Here is a 22005-nt window from a genome sequence, read left to right as displayed (position 1 = left end):
AAATTTAATTCACCTTGATTCTATTAGATGCCTTGATATGTTTGTTAAGTGATTTAAGGTTTAGGAGGCAAAGATTGGATCAAGGGAATGAAGAAAGAAAGCATGAAAAGTTGGAGAACTCATGAAGAAATGGAAGAACCGGAAAGCTGTCAAGCCGACCTCTTCGCACTTAATCGGCTATAACTTGAGCTACAGAGGTCCAAATGATGCGGTTCCAGTTGGGTTGGAAAGCTAACATCCGGGGCTTTGAAACGATATAAGATTTGCTATGGTTGAACCGCTCATGATGACGCGTACGCGCATAGTACGCGCACGCGCCGTTGCTGCCACCTGGTTCACTTAAAGCAAAACGTGGCCAGCGAATTCTGAAGCCTTGTGGGCCCAATCCAACTCATTTCTGATGCTATTTAAGTCAAGGATTGAAGGGGGAATGAAGAGACTTTTCATACTTTTCACACTTTAGATGTTAGTTATCATTAGTTTAGTTTTAGCTTAGTTTAGTAGTGAGAGTTAGTTTCTAGAGAGAGAAGCTCTCACTTCTCTCTAGAATTAGGATTAGGATTAGGTTTAGCTCTTAGATCTAGGTTTTAATCTTTGCTTTCTTCCACTTCTATCTCTCAATTCTTTGTTGCTACATTCAATCTTCTTCTATTCCTTTGTTGTAATTTCCTTTATGTTGTTCTTATACTTTGTTGTAGATCTAGTATTGTTCCTTCTACATTCTTCCAATTCAATAAGAGGTAATTCATAATAAATGTGTCTTCTTTGCTTTTCTATTGTTGATCTCTTGTTTTTGTAGTTGTAGATTCCTTTAATTCTTGCATTTAATAATGTTTACTCCTCTTGCACTTTATGTGTTTGTTGAAATGTCTCTTTTAGTTTTAGTGTAGATTTTGTTCCTCTTGGCCTAGGTAGAGTAATTAGTGACACTTGAGTTATCTAATTCCTTTGTTGATTGATAATTGGAGAGATTGCTAATTGGTTTGGAGTGCACTAAAGCTAGTCTTTCCTTGGGAGTTGGCTAGGACTTGTGGCTCAAGTCAATTCATCCACTTGACTTTCCTTTAATTAGTAAGGGTTAACTAAGTGGTAGCAATGAACAATTCTCATCACAATTGAGAAGGATAACTAGGATAGGACTTCTAGTTCTCACACCTTGCCAAGAGCCTTTTATAGTTGTTAGTTTATTTTCATTGCCATTTACTTTTCATGCTTCTTATCCAAAACCCCAAAATAACTCATAACCAATAACAAGACACTTTATCGTAATTCCTAGGGAGAACGACCCGAGGTCCAATACTTCGGTTTATAAATTTTAGGGGTTTGTACTAGTGACAAACAACTTTTTGTATGAAAGGATTAGTGATTGGTTTAGAAACTATACTTGCAACGAGAATTCATTTGTGAAATTCTATACCATCAAAAATCCATTCATCAAAATGGCGCCGTTGCCGGGGAATTGCAATGGTGTTATGTTATTGGTTATTGTATATATGTGAATAGTGTGAATATGTTTGCTTTTGTTAGCTCTTGCTAGTTTTAGGATTTAATTTTCTTGCTTCTTATTTGATTTTGTTTTCATTTTCCTCTTGCTATCATGAATTCTCACCTTGGCTATGAGTTTGGTTATCAACATGTTGTAGGAAATGAGGACTATAATGAAGATGTGTATCAAGGATGGGATAACCAAAGGTGGGAGGAGCCATATGCTTATGATCAATCCTCATGGCAACAACCCCCACCAATGCACTATGAAGAAGAGCCATTCTATGATGCATATCAATCCAATGATTATGGTGAATCACCTTGTGACTTTCAAGAACCACCACCATATGCCTATGATCCATACCCTCAACATAACTTCCAACCATACTCACAAGCCCCTTCTTACCAACCACCTTCATATGACCCTAATCCATATCCATCCTACCAACAACCATATGAGCAATATGAACCACATATAGAGCCACCACCATTCCAACATCAATATTTTCAAGAGCCACCTCCTTCACATTATTACCAAGATGAACCACCTCCAATATATGAAAATTTTCAACCACAAGATGAATACTACTTTCCACCACAACCCCCCATGAAAGAATACTCATATCCATTGATCCAAGAGCCACATGATCCTAATCATATTATCCAAAAGGAACAAGAGTCAAGGGATCGTCTCAAGGAAGCATTGGATCAATTTCAAGCAACCATGGAGTGTGTTGTGCAACAAGTAGAAAGAGTGGAGAATATTGAACCACCACAACTCTACCAAGAAGAACCACCTTCCTACTATAAACTATACTCCCCGCAATTTAATGAACCCTTTCAACCACCCCAATCTCTAATGGATGAAACCTTTGGTGTTCTTGTTCAAGGGCAAGAAGAGATGAAAAGGGATGTGCAAAATTTCATGGCCACCTTGGATGCGGTAACAAATCAATTAGCCTCCCAATGCTTGAACACTCAAGGAACTCCCATGGCTACATGTGGAGAATCGAATGAAGGACATAGCATGAAGGAGAGATTGAAAACTCCGGTGGAAAATGACGGAAGTTGCTTTGTATTGGAACAATTGGAGCAAGCTTTAATTGTTGAAGACAAGGAAGAAGTGGTAGAAGACTTAGGAGATGCGGAGCCTCCATGGGAACAAAACCCCTCCAAGATGATTGAAATTGATGCTAGGGAGGAAAGTGCACACCTTCCAAGGCATATCCCATATGAAGACTTGGATGGGATAGAGAAAGAATTGAGTTCCCTTGGTGATGAAGATCAAGCATCAAGTCTTAATGGTGAAGAATCCTTTAAGCATGAAGAACCTTCGCCGGTTGGATTTGAAAGCGTTGAGGAGGTAAATTTCTCTCACCCTCCCTATTATGATTTGAGTAAAGGAAAAGGTTTAGATAAAATTGTTGAACAAAGAATTGAGATTAAGAGATCTTGTGAAGAGGTGGAAGTCCCTAGAAATAGAAGAACGAGGGTTGGTTATGCTTTGTCAAGATCGTTGGAAGCATCTTTGCCTAGGTTGTCATCTACCCCTTCACTTGAGTGGGTAAAATTCATTTCTATTAGCTTTATTGTCCCACTTGAGTATGGCTTGCTTGAAACGGATGGTCAACTTAGGATGCTTTGTGGGATGAAGCATAAGCGAAAGATGTTTCGTGGTTGGCGTTGCAAATCAAGGCTCATTTTGGTTGATACTTCAAGAGTTGAATACAAAGGTGGGAATAGTGCTCAAATAGATGGGTCTAGGAGGATTGTTGGGCATTTCATAGAGAATTCATCTTGTTCACTACCCGGATGGATTAATAATGATGATCAACTTCAAGACGGGTGTGAAAATAAAGTGTGGGATCCCGGATTACAAGAAGAGGATCAACTTTGGGAGCCCCAAGCTTGTGAAGAACTCCATCAAGACTTGGCTCAATCCATGAAGAATCTTGGGGTGCAATGGAGAACCAAGCATTGGTGGAAGTTCCAAGATGAACACAAGCACAAGCCACCTTGATGAGGAGCTCCCCATAAGTCCAACTTAAGGACAATAAACAAAAGTGCTAGGTGGGAGACACCCCACCATGGTAAAATCTTTTCATTTTTTCTTTTGTAAATATTGGTAAAATTAGTTTAATTTCATGTTTAGATTAGTTGGTAGAGTTTAATTGGTAGTTTAAGTATGTTAAATAAGGTTTTATGGTGTTTTGGTAGCTGTTTGGAGGTTTGGAATGCTTGGATTGGTGCAAAAACATAGAAATTTTTTTTTGAAAAACAGAGCACCATCCACGCGTACGCGTACATGGCGCGTACGCGCACTTCCAGCATTTTCAAACATCCACGCGCGCGCGCCATGCGTGCGTACGCGTGGATTGAGAAGTTCCAACCTCCATACATTTTCCAGAGAGTTGTGCCTGCGCCGCGCCAACGTTGTGCCTCTGGCACAAACCCCACTTGCGCACACGCGCACATGACGCGTACGCGCCACTCTCGAAATAAGCCAACGACGCGCGCGCACCATGTGTGCGTACGCGCGGATTTCTTTCTCCCATCCACTTTTCTTTTCTTCTCCTCTTTCCAATTCTTTCCTTGTCCTTTCTTCTTCCCTTCTCCTACCCCTCATCCAACACTTCCAAACACCATGAATAACCATTTATTTTAGTTAGTTAATTAGTTAGTTGGTTAGTTAATTAGTTAGTTTTCGTTTAGCTTTCATTTTATTTTCTCTCTTTTCATTATACGTGTTGGAGTATTGACTTTGTTTACTATACATTGCTATATCCCTTATTGCCTAAATGCTATTTTAGCATGAATGTTTTTAGATAATCTTTGTTGGATTCTATGATTGAGGTTATATTTTGTTACTTGGTTTTGAGTTCTTCATGCTTACCTTTTGAAAAATACCAAGTGATGAGAATTGTCTTCGAGCTTATAACTCTTTTGAATTGCATGTTGTAGCTAGCCATCATGTGATTTGAATCTTTTTCCTCGATTAGGCTACCTCTTGATGGATGATGTTGAGCATTTACCTTAATGCATCGTATTTCATGATTATATCCGTCCATATGTTTGACTTGAATACTTTCATGCCTCTCTAATGCTTGTCTTACCTTACAAGCTTACTTAAAGCATCTCAAGCCCACTAGGATAAGTGAAGTGCATGTTTCTTTTGTGACATAGCTTTTATGCTAATGTGTATTCTAAACCGCGCAATTTAGAATTCACACACCTAATATTTCTTAATGTCACACTAATTCACTCACCTCATTCTAGTGATTTACCTCATTCCAACAATGTATGCTTCCTTGCTTTTATATCTTCTCATCTTATGGTGTTATATTTTTGTTTTTCATAACGAATGCACCACAAGCAACCATGGAAGTGGAAGAAAGAACACATAGCAATCCGGAGAGTCGCCGCACCCCCTTGCTCATCTTTGAGTGCACCGAGGACGGTGCAAACTTTTAAGTGTGGGGAGGTCGTCCGACCGGTCGGCGATTTTGGGTGACAAATTTCTAATTCCAACACTTTTGCATTTCATTCTAGGATTTTAGGATTTTTACTTGCATTTTCTTATTTTTGCATATGTATACACAATAAGCTTAGTCAAGATAATGAGAATTTTTCAAGATTTCTATCTATAGGGCATGTCAATTGATTTGAGTGAAAACTTTTCATAGAACTTGCTTGAATTATATATTGTGGAACATGTTTTGAGCTAAGAACACAAACTTGTGAGATTTGAGCCTAACGGTGTGGTTACATCTTACAACCACTTATTTTTCCTTCTTGTGTGCATTATTCTCTTTCTATGATTGTAATCTTTGATTTGTTTGATTCTTTATGTCCATTATTTTGTGTATTCATGCATTTATATGATTGAGGCCATCATTTTATTAGCTCACTTACCCAAATAGCCTTACCTTTTATCTTCCTTTGTTAGCCAAATTTGAGCCTACGCTTAACCCACTTATTCTTATTTTAGCACATTACAAGCCTTAAAGCGAAAAACAATAATTGTCCCTTAATTTGGATCTTTGATTAGCTTAGGCTAGTGTGTGCGAGTATCATTCAAGTGTGGGAACCTTGGGACATTGGGTGAATAAAAGGGTATTTTGTATTGTTATTGAAAATATTGGGAATTGGGTACATACTCATGTATTGATCAAATGTAAAACCTTATGCATTGATGCTCTTGTATATAGAAAGAAAAAAAAATGAGAAAAACAAAAGAAAAAGAAAAGAAAAATAATATGGAAAAGAAAGAAAATAAAAAAAAAGAAGAAAAAAATAATAAAAAGGGGACAAAATGCCCCAAGGCAAGGTCCAATAAAATCAATGCATAAGTGTTGTGAAATGAAAAAAGAAAATGCATGAGTATGTGAAAAAGTGAAGAATGGGTAGCTAGATTAGAACTTAATTGTATAGGATGTCATAGGTTAGGTGGAAAGTTTAAGCTTATCAAAGATTCAAATTTCAAGCTCACTTGACCAAATATGCATCCTACCTTGACCCTAGCCCCATTACAACCAATGAAAAGACCTCATGATACTTGTATGCATGCATGAAATAAATGTTGATTGTTAGAAGAAAAACAAATCTTGGAAAGCATGAAATAGAGGAGAATTGAGTGAATCAACCCTAAACACTTGAGCGAATAGAGTGCAAACACATCCGGTGAGGGTTCGATGCTCAATTACATGTTTTCACCTATGATCATCATTCTTCATGCAAGTTTGTAAAAATATTTAATAACTCAATTCAATTGTGGATTAGACTTGCTAGTCCTTAGCCCTTGTGCATATATGTTTCTTGGGAATTGATTTATTTTGACCAAGCACTTGCATTCATTTAGATAGTTGCATATAGGTAGATTGCATTTAGTTAGTTTCCATTGAATAAATGCCATACCCTTACTTCATTCTTGGTTTAAGCATGAGGACATGCTTGGTTTAAGTGTGGGGAGGTTGACAAACCCCAATTTGACGGTTTGTTTTGTATTGATTTTTGGGGATTTTATCACCTTTTACCCATATTTATTCAAGAAATAGCATGGTTTTGTATATTCTCCTTTAATTGTGCTTGAATGTGAAAACATGCTTTTTAGGACTCAAAATAGCTAAATTTAATTCACCTTGATTCTATTAGATGCCTTGATATGTTTGTTAAGTGATTTAAGGTTTAGGAGGCAAAGATTGGATCAAGGGAATGAAGAAAGAAAGCATGAAAAGTTGGAGAACTCATGAAGAAATGGAAGAACCGGAAAGCTGTCAAGCCGACCTCTTCGCACTTAATCGGCCATAACTTGAGCTACAGAGGTCCAAATGATGCGGTTCCAGTTGGGTTGGAAAGCTAACATCCGGGGCTTTGAAACGATATAAGATTTGCTATGGTTGAACCGCTCATGATGACGCGTACGCGCATAGTACGCGCACGCGCCGTTGCTGCCATCTGGTTCACTTAAAGCAAAACGTGGCCAGCGAATTCTGAAGCCTTGTGGGCCCAATCCAACTCATTTCTGATGCTATTTAAGTCAAGGATTGAAGGGGGAATGAAGAGACTTTTCATACTTTTCACACTTTAGATGTTAGTTATCATTAGTTTAGTTTTAGCTTAGTTTAGTAGTGAGAGTTAGTTTCTAGAGAGAGAAGCTCTCACTTCTCTCTAGAATTAGGATTAGGATTAGGTTTAGCTCTTAGATCTAGGTTTTAATCTTTGCTTTCTTCCACTTCTATCTCTCAATTCTTTGTTGCTACATTCAATCTTCTTCTATTCCTTTGTTGTAATTTCCTTTATGTTGTTCTTATACTTTGTTGTAGATCTAGTATTGTTCCTTCTACATTCTTCCAATTCAATAAGAGGTAATTCATAATAAATGTGTCTTCTTTGCTTTTCTATTGTTGATCTCTTGTTTTTGTAGTTGTAGATTCCTTTAATTCTTGCATTTAATAATGTTTACTCCTCTTGCACTTTATGTGTTTGTTGAAATGTCTCTTTTAGTTTTAGTGTAGATTTTGTTCCTCTTGGCCTAGGTAGAGTAATTAGTGACACTTGAGTTATCTAATTCCTTTGTTGATTGATAATTGGAGAGATTGCTAATTGGTTTGGAGTGCACTAAAGCTAGTCTTTCCTTGGGAGTTGGCTAGGACTTGTGGCTCAAGTCAATTCATCCACTTGACTTTCCTTTAATTAGTAAGGGTTAACTAAGTGGTAGCAATGAACAATTCTCATCACAATTGAGAAGGATAACTAGGATAGGACTTCTAGTTCTCACACCTTGCCAAGAGCCTTTTATAGTTGTTAGTTTATTTTCATTGCCATTTACTTTTCATGCTTCTTATCCAAAACCCCAAAATAACTCATAACCAATAACAAGACACTTTATTGTAATTCCTAGGGAGAACGACCCGAGGTCCAATACTTCGGTTTATAAATTTTAGGGGTTTGTACTAGTGACAAACAACTTTTTGTATGAAAGGATTAGTGATTGGTTTAGAAACTATACTTGCAACGAGAATTCATTTGTGAAATTCTATACCATCAAAAATCCATTCATCACCAGGCCCAAAAACATACAAAGGCCCAAGAGATATTTACCGTATAACCGACCTCCTGAGAGGTCAGACAAGAATGCTACAAGTTGATAACTCCCCCCTAAAAGGAGTTGTAACTAACTCCTAATATCTCTCACCCACTTCTAGAAGAGAGATATAAAAAATCCTAAGATAAAGGGACGGTTATCCACCACTAAAAGTGGAACTACACCAACGGTGGTTATTAGCTCATTCATTATAAATACACTGACATTCTCAGGTATAGTTAAGTTCAATACACTTAAACCTACTAAGAACCTTGCTGACTTAAGTATCGTAGTGTTTTGCAGGTACCACCACCCATATCCCCACTCACAACTCGGGCGATGGCCACCAGACGTGGACTAAGTCGGAATCCACTCCATTGAGAATTTGAGCCTCACTTACAAGCCCAAAAGGCAACCAAGTTTTAGGTAACCTTCTGAACATTGGCGCTATTGTCGGGGACCTGGAAGTCGACACCCAATGGCGGACGATCAGTTCGAAGACGGACGTACCGCGTCGGAGTCGGATCCCGAATACCAAGACACCATCAATAATGATCAAGCTCTCGTGGTACCTCCCTCAGCAACAGAGGAGCCACGTGGAGAAGATACCTCAGGTGAACATCATCATAGAAGGATCCCTTCCAAAGTCCGCCACCTGGAAGGAGAAGAACAACCCTACTCCACTAACTTCATGGGGCTACTACACGGACATCATGGCTGACTTGAATAACTAGAGCAAGAATTGAAACGACAGTGGGAGGCAGAGAGAAATATGAAGAGAGAAATCAAGCGACGAAGAGAGCTAAAGGACAAGCTCTCAAAGCTGGAATCCAACATTCAAGGAAAGAATTCACGTGCAACTCGGGAGGATACCTAGTTGGGAGGAGAAGATCCTTTCACTAAAGATATCATGTGGGCTAAAATTCCTAGAAACTTCAAAAGCTCTGACATGCATTTGTATGACAGAATGACCAACCCGAGACACCAACTCAGCAATTTCAAAAGTCAGATGTATTTAACCGACACCTCCGATGCCACTCGGGGCAAAGCCTTCCCGACGACTTTGACAAAGTCGGCCATGAAATGGTTTGATAGCCTGCCCCCTAGGTCAGTTACTAGTTTTGACGAACTTGCACCAAATTCCTCACGCGACTTGCAATTCAGAAGGACAAGGTCAAGCATGCGCCTAACCTACTGGGAGTCAAACAAGAGGTTGGAGAATTCCCTAGAGACTACATGGAAAGGTTCAATAAAGCATGCTTGGAGATCCAGAACTTACCCACTGAGGAAATAAAAATGGGATTAGTCAACGGCATCTGAGAAGGCCCATTCTCCCAGTATATTTTAAAAAGACATCCGACTTCTTTGGGTGATGTACAAAAACGAGCTGAAAAGTACATCAACATGGAAGAGAACGCCAAACTGCGAAAACCGAACTAGCGATTAAGAAACCCTCTCCAAGCTCAGGAAAAAGAAAAAAGAGCCCAAGAAAAAGAAAGAATACAACCTGAAGAAACCTAGGAGGTATCATAATTACACCCCGCTACGAGTTTCCCTCATGGATGTCTACAGGAAAATCTGTCACACAGAGAAACTTCTCCCACCGCGACCAATAAAAAATAAGAAGGGGGAAAGCCGCAACGAGTAACATGAGTACCATAAGCTGTATGGGCACTCTACAAATGATTGTTACGACCTAAAAAATGTGATAGAAAAATTGGCCGGGGAAGGTCGGTTGGATAGATACCTCATGGAAAGGTCGGACAATCACTATAAAAGGAAGAGAGACGATGAAAAAGTCGGCCGAAGAAGTCAACCCCCACAAACCCCAGAGTGACACGTCCACATGATAGCAGGAGGCTTTGCTGGGGGAGGAGTGACCAAGTCGTCTCAGAAGAGACACTTGAAAGAGGTCTACCACATTAGAGAAGAGACTCCTGACCTCCTTACCATCTCCTATACAAAAGAAGACGCGCAGAGAATTGCACAGGGTACGATGACCCCGTGGTAATCACCATGATACTCGCCAATACAAATCTACATAGAATTTTGGTGGACCAAAGAAGCTCGACATACTATTTAAGCCTGCATTTGATAAATTAGGGCTGGAAGAAAAGAAGCTAAAGTCTTACCCAGATACTCTTTTCGGATTGGGAGATACCCCAATTAAGCCACTAGGGTTCATTTTCCTACATACTACTTTTAGAAAAGGATTGAAATAAAAAAACCTAAGTATTGATTATATTGTTGTAGATGTAGCTTCAGCCTACAATGTCCTAATTGGTAGGAGAACACTGAATCGGCTAGGGGCTGTTGTTTCTATTCCTCACCTCTGCATGAAATTCTCCACGCAGGAAGGAATTGCTACCATCAAAGGAGATCAGAAACTAGCCAAAAAATGTTACAATGAAAGCTTGAACTTACGAGGTAAAGGTAAAGAAGTCAATGCCATTGAGCTCGAAGGAGTCCGAAGAAAAGAAGAGATACGGCCACAACCTGAAAGAAAGACAGAAGAAGTCTAAATCGGGGAAGAAGTCAGAAAAAATACCAATGTAGGAGTCAATATGAGAACGGATCTGAAGAAGAAGCTCGTGAAACTCCTACAAGAAAACTCCGACCTTTTTGCTTGGAAGGCCTCTGATATGCTTGGAATAGACCTCGAGCTCATGACGCATAAGCTGGCGGTCTATCCCAGATCCCGACCTGTCCAGCAACGGCGTCGTAAGCTCGAACCAGCGCGAGCTCAAGTGGTCGAAGAACAAGTTCAAGCCCTACTTGAATCCGGATTCATTAGGGAGGTAAAATATCCGACATGGTTGGCAAATATGATACGGGTAAAGAAGCAGAATGGGAAATGAAGGATGTGTGTCGACTACACCAACCTAAACAAAGCTTGTCCAAAGGACCCATATCCCCTGGCCAACATTGATGCTTTGGTGGATTCTTCTTCAGGATACCAGTACCTATCATTCATGGATGCCTACTCGGGATACAATCAAATCCCGATGAACAAGCCAGACCAGGAGAAAACGTCGTTCATCATGCCCAGAGCGAACTACTGCTATGTGGTCATGCCTTTTGGATTAAAAAATGTAGGCGTCATATATCAAAGGTTAATGAACAAGATGTTTGCACCTCACCTTGAGAACCTATTGGAGGTATACGTGGACGACATGTTGGTAAAGATCAAAGATGAGGTCAATCTCCTGTCCGACCTCTCGCAAGTCTTTGACACCATAAGGAGGCATGGGATGCAACTAAATCCCACCGAATGCACCTTTACAGTAGAAGCCAGAAAATTCTTAGGATTTATACTTACACAAAGGAGGATTGAGGCTAACCCCGACAAGTGTAGAACAATCTCAGAAATGAGGAGTTCGACTTGCTTAAAAGAAGTCCAACAGCTGAACGGCGACTTGCCACCTTGTTCAGATTTTTGGCAGGATCAGCGTTGAAATGTCTTACAAGCTCCCTCCGCCGCCGCTCTCGCGCTACTTCTTCTCTCCTCGCCGGAGGTTTGTCATCATCTCTTCTGGTCGCTGTTAGTTCAGGTAGGCCTCCGCCTCCTTCTCGTCCCTAACCCTAACCCTTCCATTGTAATTTTGTTCCGATTTCATGATCCCTAGCCCTAACTAGGGGTGGCAACGAGGCGGGTAGGGGCGGGTTTTTGCTCTACCCGACCCCGCCCCGCCTGACATAAAACCCGCATGAAACCCGCCCCGCCCTACCCGCGGGTAGTAAAATGTTAAACCCTAACCCGCCCCGCCCCTACCCGCCCCTATAATTATTAAATCCAACAAATAAAATAAAATTTTAAAAATTATATAACCACCATTTACATACATAACATAAATTAAAGTAAAAATGTATATATGATATAATATTATTAATCATTTTACTAATTATTTTATATATGTTACATATATTATATATTAAAAATATATATATTTATATATATATATATATATATATTATATATACCGGGGCGGGTAGGGGCGGGTTTAACCTAAACCCGACCCCGCCCCGCCCCGTTAAAACCCGCCCCGGTGCGGGTTCGGGTAGTGTTGCCACCCCTAGCCCTAACCCTGTCCCTTTCCTGTTTTGATTGAAGTTGAAAATCAAAGAATACGATCGAGGAGAGCTCTTATGTTTGCAAATCAGCTGTTGCTACTGCAGAGAACGAAGTTTCTAAATTCTAAGGTATGGATTTTGTATATTCCTATAATTTGTGAAATCTGAAACATAATTTCTATGATGGTAGTATAGAATGAAGTTTGTTTATGAACTATATATTTGAATTGCTGAGATATTTTATCTGGAATTTGCATGCATATTCTTGTTCCTTCCTGTTCTTGTTATGACTTGATTTTGGCTCATCCTTCTTGTCCTTGTCTGAATCTGCTGAATTACAGACATATAACTCATTCTTTTCAGTGTTTTTGAAACAGGGGAGATGACACTAACACAACTCCAAAGACAACAACGCGTTTAATTGATTCTGATCTTGCCGTCGCTCTTGTCTTTCAACAACAGCACTATCATCATGCCTTTGATTTAACCTCAAGTTACTCTCTTTCTCACTCTCTTATCTCTCACTCACTCACTCTCTTATTTATCAAATATACCTTATCTCTCACTCACTCACTCACTCTCCTATTTATCAAATAATTGGGCTGGGAATGGAAAACTTGTAGTTGTGGACTCCAATGATCAAACTAAGCTTAAACATGAGGATCAGAAGTTTTGTTTCATTGTTTGTGTGCTACTGCTTGTGCTTACTATTTCAATTTTTGTTTCATTGGTAGTACTGATTCTTACATTTTTATATAAACATTTTTCTAGACTATTCGTAGACTGGCTCAGAATTATGAGGCTGCTAGGAAGAGTCAATTGAGGAAGAAGGTAAATTAATTGCTCCCAACATGATATGTTAAAATTTATCATAAAGAGAAAAAGAAATTGAAAAGTAGAAATGGAGTAATCAAATTGGGGGAAGAAAAGAAAAATACTACAGCTTAAAGGATCTAATACCTTTAAGTTTGGAGGGAATGAGGGATGTTATGTTAGGCCAATTTCACTTTGCCAAAATTTAAAAGTAGAATAAATGGAGTTTATTTAGGTTTTATGTTTGCAAAATTTTATTTTTTTAAATTTATTATTCTAATATTTATTCCATTAATTTCAAATGTTGAGCCATAATTTAATTATCAGAAACTAAATAAATAAATAATGGAGTCTTTTTTTTGACATAATATTGATGATTTATTCTGCCATGTCGCTAAATATGCTACTTTCAGGATGCTCTATTACTTTCCAAATTTTCACCAAAGATTGCTGCTGAACCAATCGAAGCAGAGAGGCTATATGATGTTGTTAATGTCGTGCTCTCATTGCAGGTAATAGACTCGTCTTGGCTGAAGCTAGATTATCTGAATAGTTTGAGCAAATAAATCATTGATAGATTGGTGGAATAAGATCTTCATTTTATCTTTTTCTTTCTTGTAAAGATACCGTATCCTCTCTCTATTTAACCTTTTCTTTCTCATTAATTTGTTCATTTTTTCTATTAATATTTATTTATTTATTTTAAATATCTTATTTGTCTGATTGTGATCCATGGTGCATGAGCAAATAGCTTCCTTAAAATTTGTAGAAATTAGCCTACTTGAATTACACCATGTGAATAATAAAGTATGAAAATTTGCTAGTGTAGTCAAGTCTCCCTCTACCATCTTTCCCTAAAATTCATTTCTCAATTCGTCAAGCACATATATTTGAAGTTATGCCACAAAAGCTACAACTTTGAAATTGTTGTTTGTGAACAAAACGTTTTGGACTTTCCTCTAGATTTTGGAATTACGGCTGATGAGTTGATCCTGAAAATTGAGGAAGTTGGTTTTGGATTTAGATTAGATACACACTTAGATGAATGCTTTCTCTTGCAGATAATAAATCCAGCGAAAACTTTTGGTGATATAGTTATTAATTATTGGTAAGCTATCAAATGCTTGTTCAGTATAAATTTTTGCATTCCTCTTCCTATCCCTTAACCCATCATTTGAATCTTTTATTCTAAGGTTGCAATGAAAGGCTATATCTATCAAAAAGTATGATCGTTCAATAAAATTATTACCATTCTAAGGTTGCAACTTGGAGCAAGCATGGTGAAAAAGTCAAGTTGCTACTGTTGTTTGGAGACCATGTTATTAGTGTTGATATTCATGGCAACATGTTCTTATGGGAATTTAAGGAAGTTATGGATCAGAACCCTTCCCCATTTAGGCACATTTTGCTTGATCGGAGTTTTAGCCCCAGCTGTATAATGCATCCTGATACTTACCTAAATAAGGTAATCATGTCTTTCTTCTTGTTCCAAAGATTAAATAGACATTGTACGCTTTAATTTTCAGTTGAGAATGAATAGGGCAATAGGCTTTACTGGGACTGCAATTGTAGTCATGGGCTAATTAAGGAGTTAAGTGAAAGTGGCATTTAGAGTTGAGACTTCCTTTATGATTGAGAAATATGCAATAGGTCCTCGTCGGGAGCGAGCAAGGTCTTATGCATCTTTGGAACATTAGCACAAAGAAAAAGATATTTGAGTTTAAGGGATGGAATTCACCAATCACCTGTTGTGTTTCCTCCCCTGCTTTAGATGTCGTTGCAGTTGGGTGTGCAGATGGAAGCATTCATGTTCATAACATTCGTTATGATGAAGAATTGGTTACATTTACACATTCTACACGAGGTTTTGTCACTGCCTTATCTTTCTGCACTGATTAGTGTGTGATATTTTGCATAATAAATCAAATATGGAGCTGCCTCTATTCTTCAGGCTTTTAGTGCCTTTTGGTGTTTTGTGTTGATTTTGTTGGTGGATTATTTTATCTGGCTTAGATGGGCAACCCCTTCTAGCCTCTGGAGGTTCATCAGGTGTCATTAAACGTATGGAATCTGGAAAAGAAAAGGCTCCAGTCAGTTGTAAGAGAGGCTCATGATAGTGTGATCACATCACTACATTTTTTTGCAAATGAGCCAGTGCTTATGAGTTCTTCAGCAGATAATTCTATTAAGGTGACATTTTTTCTTTTTGGAAGATACATAAATGTTTGCATCATGCATATATAAATTTTCATTGAAATATGTTGCTTTATTTATTTATTTATTTTATGCTTGCTCAGATGTGGATTTTGCATTTTCTCCCTGCAAGCGTTGTTAGCATGTATATTTTCTTTTCCTCTCTATATTGGCATTTTTTGTGTATTAATTTCATCAATTGGTTTCCCCATATATAACATGTTTATGGTGTTTGTAATACGCTTCTTTGATAGGATCAACAAAGTAGAGAGCTTTCTCAGCACAATGTTTCTAGACGAGCCAAGAAACTTAAAGTAAAGGTATGGTTGGTGTTTCATACTTTCCTTATTGTTGCTTAGCAGAGCTTGTGAAAGCGTTGCTTTTGCTTTAATATTCCTCTGTAAATTCTTAATGTTTTGTTTAGAAACTTAGTATGGTAATTACAAAGATATATAAATGTGTGTTTTACTAGTGAAAACATCTTATGACCTCGGATACCTAAATTTGGATTTTGGTATTCTTAATCTGACTTATTTTTTATTTTTATATTGTGATTATGCTTTCTAGTTCTTAAAGCATTCAGTTCAATAGTCATGACTAGGTCGAAAACTATATGATATTAATTGTGAGTCATAGGTCTTTGTGCTTCCTGTTTTGAATAGATTTTTCATCCCTCATTTCGTGTATGTGTTTATATAGGAAGAAGAAATAAAGTTGAAGCCCGTGATTGCATTTGATTGTGGTGGGTTATTTCTCTGCTACTATTCATTCAGTTCTAATTTTGCTGAAGAAATGGAATTGAAACTGATGTATATTAATGTAGAATCTGAATTACAGTGGGGAATCTAGCCTTAAAGGCATGTGTATAAGTATATAAATTGAAATGTGAGGAAAGTTGGGATGATGAAGAAGAAGCAGCAGCAGCAGAAAGAGCAAGTGAAGTGAATTTTACAGATGAGATAAGTGGAATTAACACAGGATCTCCTTCACCAACTTCATCTAATGAATCCTCTGTTACAAGTTAATTATTAGAGTAGCGAAAATTGTTCAAATGAGTTAGGAAATTGAATAGGAGTTTCTTGCAGCATAGTTCTTTTAATTTACTAGTATGAGAAAAATTATTTAAAGCCCTTTGGATACCCATTAACAATTTTTAATTTACTCAATACAATTTGTTGATGTATGGTTGTTATTTATTATTATAGTTGATGTATCAATACACTTTATTTATGTTTTGAATTATATTGACTTGTTTGTTTATAGTATTTTTCTTTTAGTTTGATAATACGATGAATTTGTTTATTTTTTGAAATATTATAAATATTCGAATAGAAATTAGATAAAAATTTGTATTTATTAAATTTATATTTATTTTGTATGAAAACAAGTTTATTTTGTAATGAAAAAATAAAAAAATTATTTTACCTTTACCAACGGATTTACAGACGGATTTTCTATCTGTATTTAGAGTATAGAATGGTTTTCTAAAGTTCCAATTACAGACAGAAAATCTGTCAGAAAATCCATCTGTAATTACAGATGAAAAATCTGTCTGTAATTACAGACGAAAAATCTGTCTGTAATTACCGACAGAAAATTCGTTGGAAATTTTTTTCGTCTTCGGGAAATGGATGGAGAATTTACAAAGGGAAAATCCATCGGTAACTGGTAAAAATCCGTCGGTAATTTTTCGACAGAAAAAAAACCGTCGGTAAATAATTTTCGACGAGGCTTTACAGAGGGATAAAATATGTCTGTAATTTCGTCGGTAACCAAAAATTCGTCTGTAATATAGATCAAATCTGTCTGTATTAAGCCATTTTATAATTGTGAAGGTATACAAAACAAAATAGTATATATAACATTTAACAACTTATAATCTAAAAATAATAAATGAAAATTCTACTTCCATTTTTTATAATGCCATTCTAATTCACATATAATTTTTTTATATTGTATGTTTGTAAAAATTATGAAGAAAAGAAATCGTATTTCAAAATAACAGTTACAATATCTATTCCTTCTGAAAATAAGTCTATATTGTGATCATCTCAATTTAAGAGTGACAAATAAAATAAGAATTATAACAAAATTTATGATAAATATATGAAGTGTTTAATTTTTATGCATAATTAGATTTTTTTTTTTTTTGGTGACTTCATGCATAATTAGATTCAGAAATGTTTGGTAACCAAAGAAAATCAGCCAAAAACAGCCATTTTTTGCCTTAGCTTATTTAGTATTTATTAATTGTTGCGACAATTAATGAATGTTAAATAAGACAAATTCTGCTGTTTTTTTTTTTTTTTTGTCTCCCTAACATTACCCAATTAGATTTGTGTAGTTAGAAGAAGATTTCTTAAGCCATAGTGTTAAATATTAGTTACTTTTCTTTCTCAATTTCGCTAATGCGAAATTATATTTTAACATAATGCACAAAAATTTATGTAGTTTCCTTTCCTATAACTTAAACTAAGAAATATGAAAATTTTATTTAAATAAAAAACCTAACTCTTCCATTAATGCTTTATTTTGACTTTTTAGAGACACCAAAATCCTCATGACTTATATTAGAATTCTTCACGTAGGACAAGATAGTAGTTATTAGGGAGACACAGTATCCATTAACTCGTATCCTATTTCCAGGGCAAAAGTAAACAATGAGTTTGATGACATATGAATATTAAATTCAAACTTTAATGCTATTAATATAATAAATACGGATGTATACAAATTTAGAAAGGAGAATATATATCAAATTACTACTTCAAAAATGATTTTTAGCGGTAATTTATTTATTTTTAGTGATAATAAAAATAGTTGTTAATATATTTACTGTAAATTAAATTTTAGTCATTTTATGCTTCGTGTTAAAAAAATTTAGCAACAATTATATAATATCCGATAATAACTTTTTAATAACCATAAAAAATATATAATTATCATTATAACATGTAATAATAACCATAAATATATTATTATCATAGAAACATAAATTAAATAAGATCGATAATAATAATCATAATGTTATATATTATCGCTAAAAATTTGCTACTAAAAATAATTTTTGCTGTGGTGTCTTAATATATTGTATATTAACAAGCACAAACTTGGGTAGTAGCTAGCTATATGAATTGGATTTAGTAACTTACCATCCACAAAGGTAAAGAAGGAAGGTGGTGAGTGACAACAAGCCAAACAAGGCCATAACCAACAACATTTTGGAACACTCCAAAAAGTATAACTACCCACATCGGCGACGACTCGTTGATCTTGCCGGCGATAAGGCCTACGTTGTCGCCGAGATCCTTGGCGACACTTAAAAGGGCCACTTGATCACACTACAAGAGACACGCCGAATAGCGGCGGTTCTTTAGGAATTTGTGGCGGTTTTTAACCGCCGCAAAACGAAATTCCAGAGATTCTACAAACGTTGTCTATTAGGGGGTGGGGATTTGATTTTGCGGCGGTTTCAAAACCGCCGCAGATTTATGTGGATTTTTTTAAAAGAATGCGACAATATCACATACAAAGCGAATGTAAATGACTTGCTAGCATAACCTTCCCTTATAATAAAAAACAAGATTATATCACCAGTTCATGCACATGAATAAATTCATGAAGCCATTTCACAATTTAAGACAAAATAAAAATTTTGACAGAATAAAAAAAGCATACTTTAACCTCTTTTATCATAATTTCTTGTTCTAACTGCAAAGCAAAATAGTGCAGTTATTAGCTAAACTATTTAATAATGCTTGTTGAACTCGTCTCACATTCCAATTTAGACCTCTTCTCTCGGCTCCATTGTTCTTCATTGGTTGTTGACTCCATTTCAAGTTCCATACTTTGGTGAGACTGTTGTTGGTTCTCAGGAATCAAAGAATGCATGTTGAACTTGCTTTGAGTCCCCTCCATTACTTTTGTTCCTGGGGTTTGAGTTTATTCTCCAAACTCCCCAGTTGCCTTTGCTCCCTCTGTCTTGGTCTAGAGATTCCGTCTCTACAGGTTTTTTTATTTTTGCTTGAGGTGTGTGATATATTTGATTAATGTGAATGAAGAACACTAGGTTGAGTTGAATTGAATTGAATCATGGATAAGAGTATGTTAACTGGTTTGGAATCACTTCCAGAAGTTGATCAGCAAAGAATAGCGTCCATGATGTAACAAGTTCAAATCCGTGATAGGTACTTCCTCTTCACTCTATCTGTTAACTAATTCCATGTATTTTGATTTGATTTGTGTGTAAATTAATTTAATTTGTTTTGGATTATGATTGGATGAGAAGCTAAAGGATGGTGCATGGTCTTACGTAGAGCTTGCTAGAGAGTGAGTGATACGAGGACATATGTTTTAATAGTTTTAATTATTCAATGGTCTTATATCTATACATATATTTCCTTGCCTTTTAATAGTAATACATAAAAAAATCAAACTAACAAGTAATAAAAAGTAATAAGTGTATGCTTTTTTAATAGTTTGGCATACAAATGCACTTAATTCTCTTCTGTTTTATAAATAGTAATTAAATATGTCATATAAGAAACTGAGTTAAGTGTATTTAGAATATTATTTGTGCACTTCTTTAGCTGTACAATTTATTCATCCGTTCCAAATATGGATGCCAGTTTAAGTGCCTCACAAAACTTCTGAGACAATATATAGAGAAAAACTTTTCTTCCTATAAGGATAAATGGAGAATATAAATGAGAAGCAGTGATATAATTTTTGCACTTTGCTTAATAATGGAGCATAAAATAAGGTAAACAATAGTATGGTCCAAAATAACAGCAGAAGCTAAATCTTTAAGGTAATGTTCTGCGGAGAAAACTTTTCTTTTAGGCAGCATATACTAGATTCAAAAAATATCCATAGGTACTCTAGCAAGAAAACTTACTAGCATTTTCAGTACATAAAATTCTCATAGAAAAAATGAAGCGAATAATTAACTGTATCAAAATCCTTCATATTGAAAGCAAACACATAGAGACAGAGCAGATTAAACTGCAGCACTAATGGTTTTTAATTCTCATACCTAAGAAAATTACTTTCTGAATGGTGCACTCATTAATTAACAATTGTGAGTAAAATAATTGATAAAGTGAAGCCAATGAGCATGAATTAAAAGACCACATCCACAGGCTTTTTCTCTATTTAGAATATTATTTGTGCACTTCTTTAGCTGTACAATTTATTCTCAGAAGTTTGTTACATTAGATATTCCTTTTACTTCTGAAAATATATTAAAATTTATTTTTTATGTTGATTTTTTTTATTTTTTTGATGCCCTGACTGTATTATAACTTGTGAATTTTATTTCCTTTTTGATATTCAATATTTTGACAAATTTGCCATGGTTTATAATCTATTGATACTTGCCTTTTTCATGCTTAATCTGTGTGATTTAGAGATATTTTAGAGCTGACTAAGACTTTTAACATGAAAGAGGCTGAGGCAAAGGCATATATATTTGAAATCCATATTACTTTCCTTTTTCCAATACTGAATGAACTGCAAAAGTAACTGAGTATGGTCTTAATACTTCTCTTTTCAAATGATTGTTTTCTTAATTCCAAATTATTGGTTAAGCATATCAAGATATGCAGACATAGAACCATTATCTAATAAATAGCTAGGATTTTGCACCTAAATAGAATAGCTAGTGTTCTTTATCTTTTGTCCCATAACTTCTTTCCTTTCACATGTTAGTGTCCTTATGTTTGCTAATAAAAGAATTTCTTCCCACCAGACTTCAATTGATGCTGCAAACTATAACGGGGTGATGTTATTGGGTGGAAGAGCGCCAGAGTATCTTGCTCATGATCCTTTTGTTGTGGCACTGGTGATCAAGTTTTTCAGTTCTGGAAAAGCACTTGCTTCCATTTGCCACGGACAGTTGATTCTGGTGGCTGCAGGTGTAGCTAAAGATCACAAGTGCACCGCTTTTTCTCCTGTTAAACCAGCATCGGTTGCCTCTGGTGCTCATTGGGTTGAACCAGACACCATGGCACCAGCAGTGGTGGATGGTAATCTCATTACTGCCGCCACTTATGAAGGGCACTCTAAATTTATTCAGCACTTTGTAAAGGCACTAGCAGGCAACATAAGTGGCTCCAACAAAAAAAATCCTCTTTCTTTGTGGGGTATGTAATGATTTTCAGGCACACAACTGATAGGAACTTAGTACTCAGGGCACTAAGGTCTTTGTTTATTCTCTTTTCTTTTATTTATTTTAATTTTAGACTTAATTTGTAATCCTCTTTATATTCATTGATACATGAAAATTAGTAGTTTAGACTTTAGACATGTTTCATTTTTTTCTCTATTGTTGAATGATTGTTCAATTGGATAGTTGGATCTATTGTTTTATGTACTAATATACTGTAGCATTATAGTTCTTGTGAATCTTTAGAATATATTTACTATGCTTTGTTAGAATATTTTTTAATTTAGTATAATTGTGTATTTATTTTTATTTTATAATATTTAACTCATTTAATATGTAATCATATTATTAAATATTATGTTGTACAAAAAATTATTAGAATATTATATATATATATAAAATAAAAAAAAAACAATGAGGGACCTAAGGCTATACTTATAAAAAGTAGCCATGGTATACAATGTGGTTATGCTTTACAGGTGATGCAGTAGTGTTGAAAAGCGTAGCCTATTCTGGCAAAAATGGAAGCTGAAAAGCGTAGCCTTTGGTCCTGGACAGCATCACTTGAAAAGCGCATCCTATTCCCAAACGCCAAAAGTGTATCCCTTGGTGCAGAAAAGCGTAGCCTTTGAGAATAGGCAACGGCCGAATAGGAATCACCCCAAAAAGCGTAGCCATAGCCCAGAAAGCGTAG

At 36.1% G+C, this 22005-nt stretch overlaps 1 long non-coding RNA gene across 3 annotated transcripts; it reads left to right on the top strand.

Annotated features, from left to right (window-relative positions):
- The first annotated feature begins 12153 nt into the window (after positions 1-12153).
- Positions 12154-16362, top strand: LOC112771591 (uncharacterized). Of its 3 annotated transcripts, XR_011876753.1 has the most exons (11): positions 12154-12268; positions 12517-12632; positions 12911-12970; positions 13366-13464; positions 14014-14060; positions 14146-14417; positions 14603-15142; positions 15250-15290; positions 15400-15465; positions 15845-15887; positions 15969-16362. It is a non-coding gene; the product is annotated as an uncharacterized lncRNA (long non-coding RNA). The 3 variants fall into 3 exon arrangements; XR_011876752.1 differs by having other exon boundaries at positions 14146-15142; XR_011876754.1 differs by having other exon boundaries at positions 12181-12268; positions 12503-12632; positions 14146-15142.
- The last annotated feature ends 5643 nt before the right edge of the window (positions 16363-22005 follow it).

Source organism: Arachis hypogaea, chromosome 18, assembly GCF_003086295.3.
Source record: "Arachis hypogaea cultivar Tifrunner chromosome 18, arahy.Tifrunner.gnm2.J5K5, whole genome shotgun sequence".
NCBI lineage: Eukaryota > Viridiplantae > Streptophyta > Magnoliopsida > Fabales > Fabaceae > Arachis > Arachis hypogaea.
This window is presented reverse-complemented; position numbering and strand designations above follow the sequence as displayed.